A 24,445-nucleotide genomic window follows, 5' to 3' on the forward strand; every position below is an offset into this window, starting at 1 on the left:
TTGGAAGATTTTACTACCCAAGCTTTGAACACCAGTATATTGGTCATGGGCGCTGCCACCCGCGTTTAACGCCTGCTTATTCGCAGTGTTCAAACGCCAACTTAGTCTCACTGTCCATACACACACTGCCAATTTCTTCACCAACGCCAGCTTATAACTAGGCATTTGGGTTTTTATCAATGCGTCTTTCGCTGCCCTTCTCTGCTCTTATCGGTTTACCTTCTTCTTCGCCTCGTCTCGTCTCATCTCGTCTCGTCTGCCCCTTTTGTGGCCTGTGTGTCCTGTGTGGCTTTTGAACTCGGGTCTCCTTCTCCTCCCGCGTTTGGCCCCGGTGTAATGGGCATCCTTGGTTGTTGAGCGGCGCGGGGAACGAGAAGAGAACCTGCCACGAGGCCAGGGCGCGAGCATGAGCGGCAGCAGGCCAAAAGCCAAATGATGAGAGCAGCAGCAAGAGAGCTAAGAGCGATTACCACTGTTGGGCCTACAATTATACCCATTCTTCAACTCCTTATCTGCGTGCCAAATCAGGTCAGTCCATTGTTTAACTTTTGGCGGGCTTGTTTTAAATGATTACAACCATTTATTTTAACGACTTTTGGAGTGGTTGTCTCCGGGTCTAATGGCCCCGATGTCCTGGTTGTTTGTCATGGATAAGACTTAATTGTCCCCATCCTAGCTTGATGGCTATTGTGAGCTGTTACCGATTAAACATGCAGAAACCTAATGGCCATGATTATAGGCCCATTCTAGCTTGATTGGATTCAAGTTGAATGAATGCGTATTCTGTGCTTACTTTGTCTGGCTGGCTCCAGAGAGTCCTGTTCGCACAGATTCCTACATTTTAAGTTTCGTTTCTGGGCCTGCTTGCCTGCAGAACCTTGCTTTAAAAAAATCCTGTCAGTTTTGGTCACGAGGTTTACAGAAGCCATTTTGAGTACCCTGTTCTTAATAACTTGTCCAAAAAAAACAGGGTCCCTTGATCCATAATTCGGGGAGTGCGGGAATTTTGAGAACCCTGCAACTTACATAATAGATTTGTAATACTCGAGGAGCAAAGGGGGTTATGTCGGAAAATAGGCAGGCTCGGCTGAATATACAATACAATTTAAACAGGTTATTAATTTATAATCTCAGAATTTAAAAACAAAATCTTGTTCTCGACTGTTTGTCTCTGGAGTCCTCTGTTGGAAGCAGACAGGCACAGACCAACATGGAGGCACAGACACTCAAAGAGCAGTCAGTAGAAAAAGATCTGTGAGCTTTGCCTAAGAGTTTGGTTCTGTTTGGAAATCTCACTCTCTCCCAGACAGGGCAGTCAGCATCATTGGGTGTATTCTGAGGGCACGAGAGGACTGGGAACCAAGCTGTGACTGGGACATATGATTGAGATCTCTTTTGATGACAAGTGTACTGACTCATTGGAATCATAGCAATTGCAAATACTTCGCTGTAAAATAAAACGTTGCAGAGTGAGATGTATCTGTGTCCAGTTACCCTGGAATTCCAAAACTCCAAACCACTTTGCATCCATTTCAATCAATCTTGTACCTGAATCAAGTCCACTAAAGGCTATTTCTTGGTTGAAGCATCTAAGCTAGATTTTTGGACACTAAAGGGATCAAGGGATATAGGGATAAGGCGGGAAAGTGGAGTTCTTCATGATCTTGTTGAATGGCGAAGCAGGCTCGAGGGGCCAAATGACCTATTCCTGCTCTTATTTCTTTTGTTCTTATGTTCTTTGGTAAGCAGCTTGTTAACTGGGGAAAATTAATATATAATTTGGCAGGAATTAAATAACTGACCAAATCATCTATTTTTAGGTGTTTGTTGAGGGATAAGTATTGGCCAGGACCCTGGGAGAACTCCTCTGCTCTTCTTCAGGTAGTGCCAGGAGATCTTTTACATCTACTTGAGAGGGAAGACAGGACCTCAATTTAATGTCTCATCTGAAAGATGGCACCTCCGGTAGTGCATGGTGTCTGCCTACATTATGTGCTCTAGACTCTGGAGTGGGGTTTGAACCCACAACCTTCTGATTCAGAGGCGAGAAGTAAATCAAGACACAGTATTTGGTGATGCCAGCTTGGATTTAAAAGCCTCAGTAGTTTAGGAGGAAGTAAAGACTCAGCAAAGTAAGGAATTCCGCAGTTTTGAGATGCTGGGAAAGAATGACTTAAAGAGTTGCAGGCTGTGCAATGAGTTTTGATTTGAACACATTGAGGATCCAGGGAGGAGGAACATTGCGTTGGAAGCATATTTGCAACTTGTGAGAAACAAGAGCAAAGTTCAGAGCACCAACAATAGTAGTAATGATAAAATAGAAGCAAGGAAGTTTGCTTTAGAAAGAGAGAAGTTAAAGGTGAGAGGAATTGCCAATCAGAGATTGCAGAATGTCCTCATCAAACCTGTGCAGAGAATATTTGGTTTTGTGAATCAAGAACAAGACAATGAATGTCTTGTGCCTTATTCTCTGTTATATTAGGAACAGGGATTTATAACTATAAGTGAAAATTCTATTAAAATTTCTGAACTCTTTTCATTCAGGACATTTAAAAGGGCATCCTAATGAAAAATGGTTTAACAAATCTTTTTCAATTTGTTTGCGAGGATAGTGAAATGATAATTGACCTTTTGACTTTCAATTGTATTATAATTTGATCAGAACTGGAAGAAGTTAATGAGGCACATTCAATTCTCAGTCAGTTTCTATCATTAATTATTTGTTAGATAAAATGCACTCAGCCACTTGACTGCTGAGGTTCATTGGCTCCGACTTTCTGTTCAAAATTTCCATTCTCCTGGTGGCCTTGACTGATACTAGAAATATGCTGCTTGTGATTCTCTGCAAGTTGGTAATGGTTTACATTTGCAGAGTTTGGTTCAGGATGCGATATCATTTGTGACATGGTATTCAAAAATAATGGAGTCGACTTTTCATTCCAGGCTAAAATTGGGCGCATTTTTTTGCCACAGTTTCCTGCCAGGTGCAAAGCTGTTGTTGCAAGGCTAGACATCAGTCCATTGAGCTGACTGCCCCCCACCCCAATTTTCCATAGTCAACTAATTTATTTTTCCTGCTAATTGGGGATATTGAAAAATCTGATCAGCAGGTCCAAATTAAATGGATGTATATGCTTAAAGGTAAGTTGCAGCAGGGGGACCAATATTGTTTCAGCCCTTATCAAGCTTAAGTATTAAGTTTAAATATTTATCAGAAGCACCTAGCTAAAATGAAGTGAAAGGAAAACCAATGTGAAGGCACAAAACAGATTCTGTGTACAACTGATAGGTAGAGCACTTTTGTTAGTTGGCAAAATTAACATGCACCTGCAGAAATGGGTATGAGGAGGGCTGCCATGTTTGGCACTTCAGGTCACTAATCCCAGAGAATAGTGATGTGCCATTTCTAGCATCAGGTGACGACCAGGCTCAACGTCATGTATACTACCCGGGAACGGATACTTAAGACAACATGCACACTGAAAGGAATCTGGTGAGGAAAAACTACCCAATAGTATTGTGTACCTTGTAGATGGCACAAGGCTGCATGCTGCAAAGTCTTGCCTGTCAATCTGTTCATCTTTTGCTGTTCACCAATGCCAAACCCTCATCACCCTTACAGCTCTTTCACTGCATCTCCTCGATACCTGTACCTCAGTAGGACACACCTTCAAGATGTGGCATACAGTTGAAAACCTTGCCGCACTCGAAACCAGCTACATATACCTTGAAGAAACTCAGGACTGAAGGTCAGGAAGTAAGTTTGGAAGTGGTACCATTTTATACTAACGTTCAGCAATACAATAGGTTTCCAGAGCAAGCCACAGAAAATGTAGGGAAGGAAAGCATTGCCTTATTTACATAATGTTTGCAACCTTACAGAGGCCCACACTAGGCAATAACTCCCATAACTTGATTCACACTCCCTGTATGGGAGGTGCCTTTTCAAGGCTAGAGTTAACAGAGATAGTTTTGTGGCTTCTTCTTATCAGCTAAAACACTGTCTGACTGGAATTCCTTTTAATAACTGAACATTACTAACAGCAGTTCACTTAAAAGCTAAAGTTAATATTGTAGGAATGTCTAGTTCCTATCCAAAGACTGTGGTCCACTCAGGCGCTTAAACAAAACGAAGTTTAATGGAAACTAACAGGTTTAACAAGTAACTGCAGGAGAACATCGAGTGTAGGTCTATTCAGTTCGGAGGCTCCACGAGGACTGCTGGCTGGTCCCGTGGTTGACGTCATGACGTCATGATGTTCCTCCCGCCAGTGGGGTATCACGTGATGTACGGCGTGACGTCATCGCGTTTACCCGCGCTGTTAAAGTAATCATGCTCTATACAAGTAAACAGTATAAATGAAGATACAGACTCAGGCTGTAGCTAACATGTTGTTAAAGGGAATTATATACAAATGATCTGAGTCCTTTAGTGGCTCTGCCACATGCGCCCCCCCAGAATTGTCTTTAACAGCAAAAGTGAGACGGCGAGGAGGCCTGACAAGCCTGTCCAAGCGACTTCTGTAACCCTGAAGTGGAAGCTGATGGCCGGTTGTTGAGCTGTCGGGCAGTTGTGGTGGAGCTGGCACGGCGACTGTGGGCAGTCGGCCCCGTTTTGGCGGTTGAACAATTTCGACTGGGCTGTCCAGGTCTAAGTGCGCCGGCTTCAGCTGGTCAACCGATATGTGGCCCGGTTTACCTCCGATATCGACCGAAAAGGATTTGTCTCCCGGCTCTATGACGCGGAAGGGACCAGTGTAAGGAGGCTTGAGCGGGTCCCGGTGAGCGTCGTGGCGGATAAACACGTACTCGGCGCTTTTCAGCTCAGTTGGGACGTGGGAGCTCTGTAAGCCGTGATGCGACGTAGGCACTGGAGCAAAACATCTGGCCGCTTCCTGGTGGCTGATGAGTTGCTGGGATGCGGACCATGGCTCTGTTGGAGACGGGAGGAAATCCCCTGGTACTCGTAGTGGTTGGCCATATACGAGTTCTGCCGAGGAGGATTGTAAATCTTCTTTGGGCGCCGTACGAAGACCCAAAAGGACCCAGGGAAGTCTGTCCACCCATCCCGCGCCTTGAAGACTGGCCCGCAGAGCGGCTTTGAGCAATCTGTGGAATCGCTTGCACAGGCCATTCGCCTGTGGATGGTAGGCGGTGGTGCGATGTAGTTTGGTGCCGAGCCCCCAAGCCACAGCGTTCCAGAGCTCAGAGGAAAACTGCGGTACACGATCAGAAGAGATGTCCGCTGGTACGCCGAAACGAGCAACCCAAGAGGAGATGAAAGCTCTGGCCACGTCTGCCGAAGTGGTGGAAACCAAAGGAATTGCCTCTGGCCATCTAGTGGTGCGGTCTACCATTGTGAGGATGTGTGTAAAACCTTGAGAAGGTGGAAGTGGCCCCACGAGGTCCACATTCACGTGGTCGAATTGACGCTCTGGAACAGCGAAGGTGGCCAATGGAGCTTTTACATGACGCTGCACCTTGGCCTTTTGGCAGACCACGCAGGTGTTGGCCCAGTCATGGACATCCAGGTGCATACCCCTCCAGACGAATTTGGACGACTTTGCGAGGCCCTCATGCCAGGGTGTGACAACCCGTGTATGGCGTCGAACACTTTTTGGCGCCAGGCGACTGGAACTATAGGGCGGGGAACTCCCATGGAGACGTCGCAAAGTAGCGTGGTGCCTGCAGCATGGAATTTGACGTCGGCCGCTTGGAAGCTAGAGGGGCTGGTCCTGTATGCTTGGACCTCTGGGTCCGAAGCTTGATCTGCAGCCATGAGGGCATAGTCGAATCCGAGTTGGACTGCGTGAACAGTCGCGCGGGAGAGACAATCCGCCACCAGGTTGTCTTTGCCGGACACATGCTGAATGTCCGTGGTGAATTCTGAAATGAACGTCAGGTGACGTTGTTGCCAAGCTGACCACAGTTCAGCGGTCTTGGCCATAGCGTACGTTAGTGGCTTGTGGTCCATGTAAGCCGTGAACAGACGCCCCTCTAGTAAGAACCGGAAATGGCGGATGGCTAGAAAAAGGGCCAGCAACTTCCAGTCGAAAGTGCTGTACTTTCTTTCATTTCGCCGTAGTTGACAGCTGAAAAACGCAAGCGGTTGCCACATCCCATTCACCCACTGTTCCTGCACTGCGCCGATTGCATAGTCTGACGCATCGGTGGTAAGGGCAATGGCAGCACCTGGAAGCGGGTGCGCCAGCATGGTTGCATTGGCCAAGGCGCCTTTGGTGTCGACGAATGCCCGGTCAATCTCGGCTGTCCAGCTGATCGGATCCTTACCGGATTTGGCCTTGAGGGCCTCGCACATGGGCTGCATAAGCAGAGCTGCCTTAGGGACGAACCAATGATAAAAATTTACCATCCCGAGGAACTCCTGTAGGGCCTTGACGGTCTGCGGGCGCGGGAAAGATGTAACCGCCTCGACCTTCGTCTGTAAGGGAATTGCGCCGTCTGATGTAATGCGTTGGCCCAAGAAATCAATCCGCTGCAGGCCGAACTGGCACTTGGCCGGGTTGATAATCAAACCGTGTTGACTGAGGCGTGTGAAGAGGGTACGCAAATGGCAGAAGTGCTCCTCTTTGCTAGGGCTGGCGATGAGGATGTCGTCGAGGTAGACGAAGAGGAATTTTAGGCCCCGAAGCATGGAGTCCATTAAGCGCTGGAAAGCCTGTGCCGCGTTCTTTAAGCCAAACGGCATCCGCAGAAATTCGAACAGGCCGAATGGAGTGATGACTGCGGTTTTCGGGACGTCTTGCGGGTGTACGGGGACCTGGTGGTAACCGCGGACGAGGTCGACTTTCGAAAAAAGGTATTTCCCGCCAAATGGGCCGAGAAATCTTGGATATGCGGGATCGGGTACCGATCAGGAGTAGTGGCGTCATTCAGGCGTTGGTAGTCGCCGCATGGCCGCCATCCACTGCCGGGTTTCGGAACAATGTGGAGAGGCGAAGACCAGGGACTATTCGACCGGTGAATAATCCCCAGCCGCTCCATCGTGTCAAACTCTGCTTTCGCAGCCGTGAGCTTGCAGGGTTCGAGTCGTCGGGCCCGTGCGTAAACCGGGGTCCAGTGGTGGTGATGTGATGTTCCACACCATGTTTAGTAGCCGAGGAGGAGAAAGTGGGCCTGGTCAGATCCGGGAACTCTCCGAGGAGCCGAGTGAAGTCGTCTGGAGGTGGGACTGCACAGAAGACAGTGCGCGGCACGGCGTTACCGCAGTGGCATGGGATGGAGTGGAACGTGGCCGCATTGATCAACCGGCGGTGCCTGACATCGACCAGGAGGCCGTTGGCGCACAAAAAATCCGCCCCAAGGATGGCCTGCGTGACTTTGGCCGTGATGAATTCCCAGTGGAAACGCTGGCCGCCGAAACACACCTGGACCCGCCGCCTTCCGAAGGTCTGAACGGCCGCGCCATTAACCACCGCGAGGGCGGGGCTGTGGCCCCCAGCTAGTATATCGAGATTTGACGCAGGTAGGATGCTACACTGCGCCCCGGTGTCGCAAAGGAAACGTCGACCAGAAAGGGAGTCGGTGATGAAGAGAAGCTTCCCTGAGTCTCCGATGGCCATCGCAGCCATGGGGCGCTCGTTAGACCCGGTCCTCTTTTGCCAGGGTGTCTGTAGATGGTTTTTTTTGTGCGAAAAACCGCAGGAAGGTCGGCAGCATCTTGCTTTCGTGCCAAAATGGGCGTGGTAAAAGCACAACCCCGCTGATTGAGGAGCTGGAGCAGCGTCTGTGGGGGAGGGGCGCCTCATGGCCGCACAGTGCTGTTGTGTCACCGCGAAGATCTTGTCCGCTTTGGCAGCAAGCTCCGCGCAGTCTCTGACTTCGGACCTGGCTAGGGCAGCCTGAACTTGCTCCGGGAGTAGGCTGAGGAATAGCTGCCTGAAGAGGAAGCATTCCAGCTCGGACCCGAGGAGCGTGAGCATCTGGCTCATGAGCTCGGACGGCTTGGAGTCCCCGAGGCCAGGCATAGCGAGCAGCCGGCGTGCGCGCTCTGACTTCGTGAGCCCGAAGACCTGCAGCAACCGCACCTTTAAGGTGTCATACTTGCGATCAGTAGGCAGACTACCGAGTAGGCTGATGATCCGCGAGGCTGTGGTGCTGTTGAGGGCGGAGACCACATAATAATAACGGGTCTGATCCGCAACGATGTCCCTGATGGCGAATTGGGCTTCAGCCTGGATGAACCTCGCAGCTGGTTGTTGCTCCCAGAACTGCGGCAGCTTCAGGGTAACGGCGTTCGTTTCCATGTTGATTATCTTCTGCGAAAACTGTTCGCAAAAGTCAGGGTCACCAATGTAGGAATGTCTAGTTCTTATCCAAAGACTGAGGTCCACTCAGGCACTTAAAGAAATCGAAGTTTAATGGAAACTAACAGGTTTAAACAAGTAACTGCAGGAGAACATCGAGTGTAGGTCTATTCAGTTCGGAGGCTCCACGAGGACTGCTGGCTGGTCCCGTGGTTGACGTCATGACATTCCTCCCGCCAGTGGGGGATCACGTGATGTACGGCGTGACATCATCGCGTTTACCCGCGCTGTTAAAGTAATCATGCTCTATACAAGTAAACAGTATAAATGAAGATACAGACTCAGGCTGTAGCTAACATGTTGTTAAAGGGAATTATATACAAACGGTCTGAGCCCTTTAGTGGCTCCGCCACAATATAAAGAATTTAACCGTTTCCTTACAGTGGAGTTGTCACTGGGAGCTTGCCCTGCCTGAGTAACAGGCTCAGACTCAGGAAGATGGGTTGTGGGTCAAGACAGCGGGCAGAGATTTCACTCCCATCACCCTCCGGCAGTTGGAGGGAAAGGAGAGTCACGTCTGGGGGCGTTTTGAATTTTCGACTAGCTAGCTGAAGAATTGACATTTGGAGACAAATTTATGACTGCTATCAGGAAAAGAAAGACTTGCATTTATACAGCGTCTTTCATAGCCACCGTACATCTTTACAGCCAATGAAGTGCTTTTTGATGTGTAGTCACTGTTATAATGTAGGGAATGCGACAGCCAATTTGCACACAGCAAGCTCCCACAAACAGCAATGTGATAATGGCCAGATAATCTGTTTTTGTTATGTTGATTGGGAGATTAATATTGGCAAGGACACCGGGGATAACTCCCCTGCTCTTCTTCAAAATAATGCCATGGGATCTTTTACGTCCACCTGACAGAGCAGACGGGGCTTTGGTTTAACCTCTCATCTGAAAGACGGCACCTCTGACAGTGCAGCACTCCCTCGGCACTGCACTGGAGTGTCAGCCTAGCTTTCTGTGCTCAAGTCAAAGGCGAGTGTGCTACCCACTGAGCCATGGCTTGGAAAAAATATCTGAGTACAGTAGTTGGGGCAACAAGCCTGGAGTCATTCAAGAGTCAGTCGGATGCAGAGATGGAGGACTGGATGGTTTGACTTTCTTTCTAGTTAAGCTACGATAGGCAAAAATCATTCATGACCTGTGTCTTATCTGCTGATCTTGTGGCTAAGGCAGGTCAACCTGTTTACCCTCTGACCCACTGAAGGCACCTGCAAAAACCTATATGAGGAGAGAAAGCAAGGCTAATAAAAGAATTTCATATCCTTGGAAAGAACAATATTGGAAATTCTGCTGGGATTTTCTAGCAGGAGATCAGCGAAGTCCCCCAGAGAAACAGCATAAACGGCAAAAAACATCCATTTACACCATTTCTCCCGGATGGGGGCTGGGTTCAGCCGAGGCTAAGGCAGGTGAGTGGGAGAAGCCCATGGAAATTCAAGGTCATTTTCTTTTATTTTTCATCATTTTGGGATCAACAGATCAAGTTAAAAATAATAATTCAAGAGCACCAGTCCTTTGAGATTTTCCAAACTGTTATCAGTTAGGACACATAACGGGGCACAGTCCTAATGACATGTCTGTTGGCGAACCTCCATCAGCTTCTTTGCAAGCAGGAGTGAAATGATGTCTATCTTTCTGAAATGTATCGTCAGCTCACTTATACAATTACATAGGCCTGAATTTTCATGCTGCCATGCGTGCAGGATTGAAGGCAGGTCGGGTGTAAAAGTCGGAATAAATTGGAGCGCGTCAGGAACCCGCCGTCATCGCGCCTGCTCACGCCTTTAACTCGGGGCGTTTGCCAGCATGGCACGGACCGAATGGCAGAGGCGGGCAACCTAATTTAGATCATTATTACCTTGTTGTTAGACCCTTAACCATGTTTTTAACCAGACCTTTTGAATTTCACTGCATGACCATGGGACTCACGCAGCTCAGAAACCACGTCTGTCAAGCTGAGGTGGAGGTTCAGTGGCTATTGAGCAAGGTCATTACTACAGAGCATGGAAAGCACAATAAATACTGCCACCCAACACCTGCTTACTTTCCTAAGGGAAAGGATTTTGCTCACTGCATTTTGAGCACAAATTTAGGTGTCTAAAGTTTGCAAGTTTTTTCTGAAAATTCGGAAGCCACTCTCAGCTAATTGCTACTACCTATCACACCATTGACAGATTGCTTCTCTGATCTCGACTTGACCTGCCATCTATTACATCAGCATGGGTGCCGTTTATACTGTCTCACCTTCGTCCTCATAATCGGACCACAATGAGCCCCAACATCAGCAGCACCAGGCACACCAGCTGTAAGGTTCTCAAAATTCCCACATTCCCCCAAGGTTATTAATAAAATGGACCCTGCATGGACAATATAAAAAGGGTACCCAAAAGATGGCATCCGCACCTCGTGACCAAAAACCTGTAAGATTTTAAAAGCTTGGACTCTGCAGCACAGAGCAGGAAGTTTTGGGAAATCGAAACTTAAAATGCATTTCTGTGGGAAGGACTTTGTGTTTGAAAAGCCAGACAGCTAGGCAAACACTGAATATGCATTTCATCAGATCGAAACAGATCAACCCAGTTAGGCCTAAGCATAAGGCCATTAGTTTGTCCGCATAAATAATCGGAAACAGCTTAAGGAAGCCACCAAAGCTGCACAGGCCAATTAAAATGCATTAATGACAATACAGCCCGGACATTGGGCCATCAGGTGCGATAAACAGCCATCTAAAGCCAGTTAGTTTAGATTGGTATAATCATTTAAAACAGCCTGCCAAAAGTCAAACAATGGACTGACCTGATTTGGCGCGCAGATAAGGAGTTGAAGAAACGGGTATAATTGTAGGCCCTCAGTAGCAACAGCGCTCTCTTGCTCCCCTCTCTTGAATCTGACCTCTTGTCTGGTCTTGGGCTGCTGCCACTCGTACTCGTGCCCTGGCCTCGTGGCGGGTTCTCTTCTCGCTCCCCGCATTAAGTTGCAACCAAGGACATCCATGCCAATCGCGGGAGGGGCACGAGACCCGAGTCCAAAGTCATACAGGACACACGGGCCGCAAAAGGGGCAAACAAAACGAGACGAGACAAGGCGAGACGAAAAAAAAGGTAAAGACCCGACAAGAGCAGGGAAGGGCAGTAGAAGACGCATTGATGAAAACCGGGCGCCTAGTTATAAGCTGGCGCTTGGGGAAGAAAACATATTGTATGGACAGTCAGAACAAGTTGGCTATTGAACTCTGCGTATAAGCTGGCGTTAAAGGTGAGTGTCCACGCCCACGACGAATATGCTGGCGCTTGACGCTTGGGTAGTAAAATCTAAGCAGTAAAGACTGCCAACCGTCCCACAAACGCAACGTTACCGCCGACGACCGCCCGAGAGAGAAGAAGAAGAGAACCTATCGCGACGAGACGATGACGGTAGCTGAGGAGAAGAAAGGTGTGTCACAGCAACAGCTCCAGTACATCGCCCTGAGACCACGTGGCGACGGAGTACCCCAAAGGACAGAAGCCCAAACCTCAAACTCGCAACTGTTAAAGCAACAGGCTTGGATTTGGTGAGCATGGATTCCTGGCCCCTCATAGCTTAATCTAGTTAAGTATAGGGGTGGGATAAGGATAAGGGGATTGTTAATGTAGTTGTTTTTCCTCAATGTGCCGTGTGTTCCCCATTCCATGTATAAGTATATTATTGTTTATGCCTGTAATTTTTATCAGTAATTTTTCATCAGACTGTGTTTTCATTTCTGTTTTAATAAAATCTTGGTTTACTTACACCAAACCACTTGTCTACTCGATTTTCTGTATCACCGCCTGTACCTAAGTCTGGTGTCTAGAACCCAGGGGTGTGGGAGTGATTCGAACCGCTCACAGGCAGTCAGGGGCATAACTAACTGGGCTCACGCCACCCCCTACACAGCAGCACCAAAAACAACACCACCAATCTTCTCCTCAACCACCTGATGCTCCACAGGACAGAGGGCATCAGCGCAGGGCTGCACTGCACCAGAGGCAATAACCCCAACGCAGGGTATACAGGCAGAGGATGAGCTTCCTCAATGTGACTGAGCAGCAGTACCAAAGGAGGCTCAACCTATCGCGCCAGGTCATTGCAGACATTTGCAGCTTGCTGGAGCAAGACCTGCAGCCCAGAGGACCTGGTGGACACTCCTTACCAGTGGCTGTCAAAGTCACCATCGTCCTCAACTTCTTCACCTCAGGCTCCTTCCAGGGATCTGCAGTAGACATTTGCAGCATCTCGTAGTCGGCTGCCCATAGATGCATCACACAGGTCAACAATGCCCTGTTTGACAAGTCAGTCAATTATACCAACATTGCCACTGATGACGCCAGTGTTTCTGAGCGGGCGTTCGGCTTTGCCACTCTGTCTTCCACTCCCTCAATGTGCAGCTCGTCTGCAACCATAGGAAGATCATCGTGCACCAAATTCCCTGGTAGCTGTTATGACTCTTTTGTGCTGCCTCTTTTGTGCTGCCCCAGTCCACCCTCACTCAGCTCTTCACATGGCCAAACACACTTTCCGGCTGGCTGCTTAGAGATATGTGACTGCTGTATGCCATGTGAGTGACTGCTGTATGCCATGTGGCTGTATGAGCTGTAATTCTGTTACCAGGTTGCTGAGATGCCCCCCTCTCTCCGTCTCCCACGTCCAGCTGCTCCACAACTCTGGAGACCTCCAGGGCGTGTCCTCTGTTGATGTCAATGCGGCGAAGGATGGAGGGCCACCTCCCTCTCCCTCTTATTGTAGGCTCTCTTCTCCTGCAAGGAGGGAAAAAAGAGAAGTTTGAATGAGAGTGATAACATGAGTGTAAGGAATGTGTGGGTTACATCTTTAGAGAGTGACTATGATGGAGTGTGGTGCCAATGCCAAATGGCCTCCTTGTGTGTTGTCATTTGGTATGATTGCATTAGGATGAGGGTGAGTGTGAGGAATGGTTAGTCAGATGGGGATGTGAGCATGTAGATAGAGAGAGGGATGGGTGGATGTGCAAGGTATGTTGGTATGAGTAATGATGTGCAGGAGTAAGCTTGGGAAGACCGAGTGTTGGGGATGTGATGAGAGGCACAGCAGGAGGAAGGTGAGTGTGGCTTTGCACTCACCTTTCTTGATCTCATCAGGTCATTGAAGTGCTTCCGGCACTGCACCCAGGTCCTCCTCACCACATCCCTGCTGTTCACCTCCACTGCTATATCCAGCCAGATTCGTTTGGTCTCTTAGGGAGTTTTCTTCCGCCCATCAGCAGGGAAGAGGACCTTCCTGCGTGCTCTGACTCCCTCCACATGAATATGTAGGGAGTGATCAGAAAACCTGGGTGCAGCCTTCTGTCTCTGTGTGTAAGGCTGAGAAGTAAGCAGATGCTGAAATGTACAGCCTGCACACTCCTAAACGAACCTTCAAATGAAATGTGGCCACGGCTCCTTTAAATATTCTGGCTGGAAATGAGTCATCGATGACATCATCAGACCCACACCATTTAATAGTGTGGGAAATGCGCAGGCCTGCCTTAATAGGCACCATTAAGGGAAAGTCACTCTGAAGAGTGGGATGAAAAGAAGAACGGGGTCCCGACCCGCCACGCCGACCACCTGCACCCAACTTGCCCATGTAGAGAAAATTCCAGCCATAGAATTTACAGCGCAGAAACAGGCCATTCGGCCCAAATGGCCTATGCCGGTGTTTATGCTTCACACGAGCCTCCTCCCACCCTACTTCATCTCACTCTATCAACATAACCTTCTATTCCTTACTCCCTCATGTGCTAATCTAGCTTCCCCTTAAATGCATCTATGCTATTCACCTCAACTACTCCCTATGGTAACGAGTTCCACATTCTCACCACTCTGAGTAAAGAGGTTTCTCTTAAGTTCCTTATTGGATTTATTGGTGATTATCTTAAATTTATGGACCCTAGTTTTAGACACCCCACCCCCCAAGTGGAAACATCATTAGGGTGCAATCGATGCATGGCTCTTTGCACCCTGTCCAAATAAAAAAATGGTTTACCAAACACCTCCTCAGGCTCAGAGTGAGAAAGTCTTGTTTCAATCATTTTCAGTACACTTCCCAGGTGTAACTGGAGTATCTCATACATCAGGAATATAATTGCAGGCAAATTCAAAGATCACCTAATCCCTCCAAAACTAGGACTCATTGAGGCCCTACCTCGTTGAATTATGACCAGAGTAAGCACTCGTCTGGATGTCTGTCCAGCATTTAAACTGCTGTTGTTAAGGTGGAGTGAAACGGTCCCATGAATTATTTGAAGAGAAGGTGTCCTAGCCAATGCTCATCCCTCTTCTATTTATGAAATATGCATGTTCTCCCTTTTCCCTCCCTATGTGTAGCACTTGTCTACTTATTATTTCCCATTGTTCTGCCTATTCATTCAACTCAATCTATAATTTCTGAGCTACTTCCTCCGATTCTGCCCTAGTTTGGTATCATTCTCAAATTTGATCACACTGAATCTGGGTCATTTATGTAAATTAGAAACAGTAGTGGTACCAGCGTCAATGCTGAAGTGCCCCACTTCATACTTTCACTCTCTCTGACATAACTTTCTTCAACAAGTACTTATTGGTTCCTACCCTTGAGCCAGTTTCTTATCCATTCCCAGGCTTTACCCTGAATCCATGCACCTTCAATGCTCCTCCTGGCCCCACAGAAATCTTCTGGCCCAGTGCTGACTCATCCACAACCCCCCATGATTGCCTCCCCTCTCCACCCCTGCAACCCTCCAAAAGCTGAGATGAACTAGGAAGTAGTGATTGAGAAGTACCAAGTTTATAAAAGCCTGCAAATTGTGGGGAAGAACAGTTAAAGTGGGAACAACAATACTTGGCTTCAACACAGTGAATGTGCAGAGAGAATGTTAGATTCTGTGATTCTGTGAACATACCTGAGAGCTACAAGGAAAGTTCAGAAGAATAAACATTCATATGAACTATCTCAGGGGTACAAATAAGTGACAGAGATTTCTTGTGTTCTTTGATGATGAAGGTGAGTTATTAGTTATACGAGACTCTAGACATGAAGTCGCAGTGATTCATGTTCCCTGAACTGACTTGGCGATTTCAGCACAGCCTGTTCCGTCAGTCAAAAGTAGACAGGAAATCCTTTTAAAACACGTTTTACTAAAGTTCAGCCGCTGAAAAGAGGAATTATCATTTTTAGATAACAAGAGGTTAGTGATAAATGTTAGAGACAAGTAGGAAATAAAGTGAAGCTTGGCTTAAAGAGCAATTAACGACTTGAACATATAATCTAGGCTGACACATCAGTGCAGCAAAGAGCTACGTTGTCAGAGGTGACAGCTTTCAGATGAGATGTTAACCTGAGGCCCCAGTTGGCTGTATAGGTAGATACATAGGTCCACCACCCTTTCAGGTAGTGTGTCCCTGATCTTAGCAACCCTCTGTGTGAAAAATATTCTTCTCATTTCCCCTCTAGTTCTTTTGCCAATTATTTTGAATCTGTGACCTTTGGTTACCGACCCACTTGCCTGAGAAAACAGTTTCTCCCTACTTGCTCTTTCAGTGTCCTACCTAATCTTTATCCCTCAAATATTTTGAGGGAGGTACAAGAGCAGAGGGCCCTGGGGGTGCATATTCACAAATTCTTGAAGGTGGCAGGGCAAGTTGATAAGACAGTTAAGAAAACGTATGGGATACTTGGCTTTGTAAATAGGGACATTGAATACAAAAACAAGGAAGTCATGCTAAAATGTTACAAATCACAGGTTAGACATCAGCTGGAGTATTGTGTACAATCCTGGGCACTACACTTTAGGAAGGATGTCAAGGCCTTGGAGAGGGTACAAAGGAGGTTTACCAGGATGATACCAGGGATGAGGAATTTCAGTTATGTGGAGAGATTTGAGAAGCTGGGATTGTTCTCCTTAGAGCAGAGAAGATTAAGGGCAGACCTAATAGAGGTATTCATAATTATGAAGGGTTTTGAAAGAGCAAGTAGGGAGAAACTGTTTCCTCTGGCAAGTGGGTCGGTAACCAAAGGTCACAGATTCAAAATAATTGGCAAAAGAACGAGAGGGGAGATGAGAAGAATTTTTCCACACAGAGGATTGCTAAGATTGGGGACACACTACCTGAAAGGGTGGTGGAAGCAGATTTCATGGGAACTTTCCATGAAAGGAACTAATTTGCAGGGTTTTGGGGAAAAAGCTGGGGTGTGGGACTAAATTGCACAGCTCTTTCAAAGACATGATGGGCCGAATGACATCCTTCTGTGCTGTAAGATTCTAACGAACACCACTAAAAACAGATTCTATGGTCATTCATCTCATTGCTTTTTATGATACCTTGCTGTGCTCAAATATGGCTGCCTATTTCTTTCGATTACAACAGTGACTACATTTCAAAAGTAATTTTTGCCTGTGAATTCTTTGGGATGTCCTCCCCTCCTTCCTTCCTTCCTCTTTTTATTCTTTCCTTCCTTTCTCCCCTCCTACCCGTCTTCCTTCATTTTATTACCATTCCAGTAAAATGATTAACATCTTAACAAGTGTGGTAAACCACGTTCACTATCGTATCACTGTTAGTAGTTAGCACTGTTCACCACTGTTCGTTATAACTGTATCACTGACCACTATTGTATCACGGTACGAGGTCGCCTCTTGCCACACTGCTATACCTGGGATGACCACTGCCGACTCCGCCTTGGCTCCACCCACCAGGCCAGGTATAAAGGTGAGCGACTGGCTGGTATTCCTCCTGCTTGGATCGGATCACCCACGAGAGTGGGCTCTGTTATTTAGTCAATAAAAACCTTTAGTCACCTTCGTAACTCTTCGCCTTTTATTGGAGGAATTGATAGGTATATCAATTTTATTGACTAAATTTAATGATGTCCGACAACGAGTCACAACCGGCGGAGGAGCCACCAGCGCAGCTCCCAGGAGCACAGCCACACCAGCCAGCTTGGCTGCGAGCCCTCAGACCGCCGTACCTGGACCTGAACCCACGAGTAGCAAACTCAGCCGCAGACTTTAAACACTGGCTGGTCTGCTTCGAATCATACCTGAAAGAATCCAGCGTCCCTCAGGCATCCAAACTAAGTGTCCTGCAGGCACAACTGAGCCCGAGAGTATACACTCTCATCGAGGACATGACTACCTACGAGACCGCCATCAACCTGCTGAAACAGAAGTACCGGACCCCGGTAAACTACATGTACGCTAGGCACCTCCTAAGATCACGGCCGCAACAGCCAGGAGAATCAGTAGCCGAATTCTCACAGGCGCTATATGCACTCGCCAGGAACTGTGACTTTAAATCGGTGTCGGCAGCCGAAAATACTGAAGATAATATCCGCGACGCATTCCTGAAAGGCCTACGGTCCAAGTACTCACGGCAAAGACTGCTGGAAGCTAAAGACCTCAGCATGGAAAAAGCTGAAGCCCTCGCTATCTCCCTGGAAGTGGCCCACCAAGATCAGGAAGCATTCACCAGGTACTGCTCGCGACCCTGGGACTCGGGCCCGACCCCTACCACAGCACCCTTCCCAGCGCCGCCCCCGGGACCTACCTCTGCGTCGGCGTCCCGGACCCGACCGGCCCCGCCACCCCCGGCACCGGCCCCGACATCGGGCATCCGCGATCGGGCCGCCGGCTGTTTTTTTTGTGGCCAGGAGAAGCACCCGAGGTCGCGCTGCCCAGCCAAGAACTCCATATGCAAAACCTGCCTGAAGAAAGGCCACTTCTCCAAGGCCTGCAGGAGCGGATCCTCAGAGGCCAGCAGTGCCGCATGCGAACTATGGGGGCGGCCATCTTCGTTTAGGGCAACTGAGGCCAGCATCCCCACACATGAGTCATGGGGGCGGCCATCTTTGTTTAGGGCAACTGAGGCCAGCATCCCCACACATGAGTCATGGGGCGGCCATCTTTGATTAAGGCAACCGACCCCAATAGTGCCTCATGTGAGCTACGGGGGCAGCCATCTTCTCCGTCATTTTGCCCTACCTCGTGGGAGACGCCATTTTACTCACCACGCCCGACCGCCTTGCCCGCAGATGACAACGACTCGCTCAGCTACACACTAGCTTCCGTCACCCTGGACCAAGCCCGCCCGCACCATCTGTCCAAGTCAATGATGGACATCAAAGTGAACGGCCACGCCACGACCTGCCTGTTCGACAGCGGAAGCACGGAGAGCTTCATCCACCCAGACACGGTGAGCCACTACTCCCTCTCTGTCCTACCAACGTGCAGCCGAATCTCGATGGCATCGAGGTCCCACGCCACGGACATCAGCGGCTACTGTGTCGTGACCCTGTCGGTTAAGGGCACGGAGTATAAAAACTTTAAACTCCTCGTCCTCCCCCATCTCTGCGCTGCCGTCCTACTAGGGCTGGACTTCCAATCCCACCTCCAAAGCGTAACCCTAGCATACGGTGGACCCCTCCCCCCACTCACAGTCAACAACCAGCAAACGTTAAACCGCCCACCGCGTAACACCTGCAGCCTCTCCACCCTCAAGGTCCCACCACCCTCTCTGTTTGCTAACCTTACCCCTGACTGCAAACCCGTCGCTACCAAGAGCAGGCGGTATAGCGCCGGGGACAGAGCCTTCATTAGCTCTGAGGTGCGGCGCCTCCTGAAAGAGGGCATTATCGAGGGGAGCAGCAGCCCCTGGTGTGCCCAGGTCGTAGTCGTAAAGACCGGCGATAAAAACCGCCTGGTCATCGACTACAGCCAGACCATAAACAGATATACCCAGCTGGACGCATACCCCCTCCCCCGCATATCTGACATGGTCAATCAGATTGCACAGTATAAAGTATTCTCGACCATCGACCTGAAGTCGGCCTACCACCAACTCCCTATCCACCCTGAGGACCGCCAGTATACCGCCTTCGAGGCGAATGGGCGCCTATACCACTTCCTTAGGGTCCCCTTCGGTGTCACTAATGGGGTCTCGGTCTTCCAAAGGGAGATGGACCAGATGGTTGACCAGAACGAACTGCAGGCTACATTCCCCTACCTAGATAACGTCACTATCTGTGGCCGCGACCGGCAGGAACATGACGCGAATCTGGAGAAATTCCTCCGTACGGCCCAACGGCTGAACCTCACCTACAATAAGGAGAAATGCGTGTTTAACACCACACGCCTTGCCATCCTCGGCTGCGTAGTGGAGAACGGAATCATCGGCCCCGACCCAGAAAGAATGCGCCCCCTCATGGAGCTACCCCTCCCCCACTGCCCTAAAGCACTTAAGAGAACCCTGGGGCTTTTCGCCTACTATGCCCAATGGGTACCCAATTACGCGGACAAAGCCAGACCCCTCCTGAAAGCCACTTCCTTCCCCCTCATGGAGGAGGCGTGCGCGGCCTTCTCCCTCATTAAGGGAGACATAGCCAAGGCCACGATGCACGCAGTGGACGAGTCCATCCCCTTCCAGGTGGAGAGCGACGCATCCGACTTCGCCTTAGCCGCCACCCTAAACCAGGAGGGGAGGCCAGTGGCCTTCTTCTCAAGGACCCTACAGGGCCCCGAGATCCGACATTCGTCGGTCGAGAAAGAGGCCCAGGCGATCGTGGAGGCAGTACGGCGCTGGAGGCACTACCTGGCAGGCAAACGATTTACCCTCCTCACCGACCAGCGTTCGCTGGCTTTCATGTTTAATAACAAGCTGAAGGGCTGTGGTAAACCACGTTCACTATCGTATCACTGTTAGTAGTTAGCACTGTTCACCACTGTTCGTTATAACTGTATCACTGACCACTATTGTATCACGGTACGAGGTCGCCTCTTGCCACACTGCTATACCTGGGATGACCACTGCCGACTCCGCCTTGGCTCCACCCACCAGGCCAGGTATAAAGGTGAGCGACTGGCTGGTATTCCTCCTGCTTGGATCGGATCACCCACGAGAGTGGGCTGTTATTTAGTCAATAAAAACCTTTAGTCACCTTCGTAACTCTTCGCCTTTTATTGGAGGAATTGATAGGTATATCAATTTTATTGACTAAATTTAATGATGTCCGACAACGAGTCACAACCGGCGGAGGAGCCACCAGCGCAGCTCCCAGGAGCACAGCCACACCAGCCAGCTTGGCTGCGAGCCCTCAGACCGCCGTACCTGGACCTGAACCCACGAGCAGCAAACTCAGCCGCAGACTTTAAACACTGGCTGGTCTGCTTCGAATCATACCTGAGAGAATCCAGCGTCCCTCAGGCATCCAAACTAAGTGTCCTGCAGGCACAACTGAGCCCGAGAGTATACACTCTCATCGAGGACATGACTACCTACGAGACCGCCATCAACCTGCTGAAACAGAAGTACCGGACCCCGGTAAACTACATGTACGCTAGGCACCTCCTAAGATCACGGCCGCAACAGCCAGGAGAATCAGTAGCCGAATTCTCACAGGCGCTATATGCACTCGCCAGGAACTGTGACTTTAAATCGGTGTCGGCAGCCGAAAATACTGAAGATAATATCCGCGACGCATTCCTGAAAGGCCTACGGTCCGAGTACTCACGGCAAAGACTGCTGGAAGCTAAAGACCTCAGCATGGAAAAAGCTGAAGCCCTCGCTATCTCCCTGGAAGTGGCCCACCAAGATCAGGAAGCATTCACCAGGTACTGCTCGCGACCCTGGGACTCGGGCCCGACCCCTACCACAGCACCCTTCCCAGCGCCGCCCCCGGGACCTACCTCTGCGTCGGCGTCCCGGACCCGACCGGCCCCGCCACCCCCGGCACCGGCCCCGACATCGGGCATCCGCGATCGGGCCGCCGGCTGTTTTTTTTGTGGCCAGGAGAAGCACCCGAGGTCGCGCTGCCCAGCCAAGAACTCCATATGTAAAACCTGCCTGAAGAAAGGCCACTTCTCCAAGGCCTGCAGGAGCGGATCCTCAGAGGCCAGCAGTGCCGCATGCGAACTATGGGGGCGGCCATCTTCGTTTAGGGCAACTGAGGCCAGCATCCCCACACATGAGTCATGGGGGCGGCCATCTTTGTTTAGGGCAACTGAGGCCAGCATCCCCACACATGAGTCATGGGGGCGGCCATCTTTGATTAAGGCAACCGACCCCAATAGTGCCTCATGGGGCCCTACCTCGTGGGAGACGCCATTTTACTCACCACGCCCGACCGCCTCGCCCGCAGATGACAACGACTCGCTCAGCTACACACTAGCTTCCGTCACCCTGGACCAAGCCCGCCCGCACCATCTGTCCAAGTCAATGATGGACATCAAAGTGAACGGCCACGCCACGACCTGCCTGTTCGACAGCGGAAGCACGGAGAGCTTCATCCACCCAGACACGGTGAGCCACTACTCCCTCTCTGTCCTACCAACGCGCAGCCGAATCTCGATGGCATCGAGGTCCCACGCCACGGACATCAGCGGCTACTGTGTCGTGACCCTGTCGGTTAAGGGCACGGAGTATAAAAACTTTAAACTCCTCGTCCTCCCCCATCTCTGCGCTGCCGTCCTACTAGGGCTGGACTTCCAATCCCACCTCCAAAGCGTAACCCTAGCATACGGTGGACCCCTCCCCCCACTCACAGTCAACAACCAGCAAACGTTAAACCGCCCACCGCGTAACACCTGCAGCCTCTCCACCCTCAAGGTCCCGCCACCCTCTCTGTTTGCTAACCTTACCCCTGACTGCAAACCCGTCGCTACCAAAAGCAGGCGGTATAGCGCCGGGGACAGAGCCTTCATTAGCTCTGAGGTGCGGCGCCTCCTGAAAGAGGGCATTATCGAGGGGAGCAGCAGCCCCTGGCGTGCCCAGGTCGTAGTCGTAAAGACCGGCGATAAAAACCGCCTGGTCATCGACTACAGCCAGACCATAAACAGATATACCCAGCTGGACGCATACCCCCTCCCCCGCATATCTGACATGGTCAATCAGATTGCACAGTATAAAGTATTCTCGACCATCGACCTGAAGTCGGCCTACCACCAACTCCCTATCCACCCTGAGGACCGCCAGTATACCGCCTTCGAGGCGAATGGGCGCCTATACCACTTCCTTAGGGTCCCCTTCGGTGTCACTAATGGGGTCTCGGTCTTCCAAAGGGAGATGGACCAGATGGTTGACCAGAACGAACTGCAGGCTACATTCCCCTACCTAGATAACGTCACTATCTGCGGCCGCGACCAGCAGGAACATGACGCGAATCTGGAGAAATTCCTCCGTACGGCCCAACGGCTGAACCTCACCTACAATAAGGAGAAATGCGTGTTTAACACCACGCGCCTTGCCATCCTCGGCTGCGTAGTGGAGAACGGAATCATCGGCCCCGACCCAGAAAGAATGCGCCCCCTCATGGAGCTACCCCTCCCCCACTGCCCTAAAGCACTTAGGAGAACCCTGGGGCTTTTCGCCTACTATGCCCAATGGGTACCCAATTACGCGGACAAAGCCAGACCCCTCCTGAAAGCCACTTCCTTCCCCCTCACGGAGGAGGCGTGCGCGGCCTTCTCCCTCATTAAGGGAGACATAGCCAAGGCCACGATGCACGCAGTGGACGAGTCCATCCCCTTTCAGGTGGAGAGCGACGCATCCGACTTCGCCTTAGCCGCCACCCTAAACCAGGAGGGGAGGCCAGTGGCTTTCTTCTCAAGGACCCTACAGGGCCCCGAGATCCGACATTCGTCGGTCGAGAAAGAGGCCCAGGCGATCGTGGAGGCAGTACGGCGCTGGAGGCACTACCTGGCAGGCAAACGATTTACCCTCCTCACCGACCAGCGTTCGGTGGCTTTCATGTTTAATAACAAGCTGAAGGGCAAAATCAAGAATGACAAGATTTTGAGATGGAGAATCGAGCTCTCCACCTACGATTATGAGATCTTGTACCGGCCAGGCAAGCTGAACGAATCCCCTGATGCCCTTTCACGAATGACATGCGCCAGCGCGCATATCGATAGGCTTCAGACCCTCCACGACCAGCTCTGCCACCCCGGAGTCACCAGACTCTACCATTTCATTAAGGCCCGCAACCTGACCTACTCCATCGAGGAGGTCAGGACCATGACCAGGAACTGCCAGACCTGTGCGGAGTGCAAACCGCACTTCTATAGGCCGGACCGAGCAAGCCTGATCAAGGCCACCCGCCCCTTCGAGCGCCTGAGCATCGACTTTAAGGGGCCCCTCCCGTCCTCTGACCGTAATGTGTACTTCCTCAACATTGTTGATGAGTACTCCCGTTTCCCCTTTGCCTTCCCCTGCCCCGACATGACCAGTAGCACGGTCATTAAGTGCCTGAATGCCCTCTTCGCCTTGTTCGGGTTCCCGAACTATATACACAGCGACCGGGGCTCCTCCTTCATGAGCGAGGAACTCCGGCAATTCCTCCTAGAGAGAGGTATTGCAGCAAGCAGGACCACCAGCTACAACCCCAGAGGTAACGGTCAGGTGGAAAGAGAGAACGCGACGGTATGGAAGGCCGTCCTCTTAGCCTTAAAGTCTAAGGGCCTCCCAACCTCCCGCTGGCAAGAAGTCCTCCCGACAGCGCTGCACTCCATCCGGTCATTACTTTGCACGGCCACTAACACCACCCCCCATGAACGAATGTTCGTTTTCCCCAGGAAGTCGACTACGGGAACCACTCTACCAACCTGGCTGACCGCCCCGGGGCCGGTCTGGCTGCGGAAACACGTGAGGACCCATAAAACGGACCCCCTGGTCGAGAGGGTGAACCTCCTGCACGCCAACCCCCAGTACGCCTACGTGGCGTACCCAGACGGGCGGGAGGACACTGTCTCCCTACGAGACCTCGCACCCTCAGCCGATCCGGAAACACCGCCACCACCCCCCCCAACCTCAGTCCAGGTAGACGGCATGCCGGAACCCCACGAGCCCTCGCCGACCACGCAAACACCAGCATCAACACCGGATAAGGCACCAGCACCGGATAAGGCAACACCACCGCTGCGGCGATCGGAGAGGCTTACGAAGCCTCCGGACAGACTGACCTACCAGAATTGGTAGTACACTTCACCCCGCCGGACTTAATTCTAAACAAGGGGTGAATGTGGTAAACCACGTTCACTATCGTATCACTGTTAGTAGTTAGCACTGTTCACCACTGTTCGTTATAACTGTATCACTGACCACTATTGT

The sequence above is a fragment of the Somniosus microcephalus genome, chromosome 8 (assembly GCF_052327205.1).
Source record: "Somniosus microcephalus isolate GS21.2 chromosome 8, FLI_Smic_1.0, whole genome shotgun sequence".
Taxonomy (NCBI): domain Eukaryota; kingdom Metazoa; phylum Chordata; class Chondrichthyes; order Squaliformes; family Somniosidae; genus Somniosus; species Somniosus microcephalus.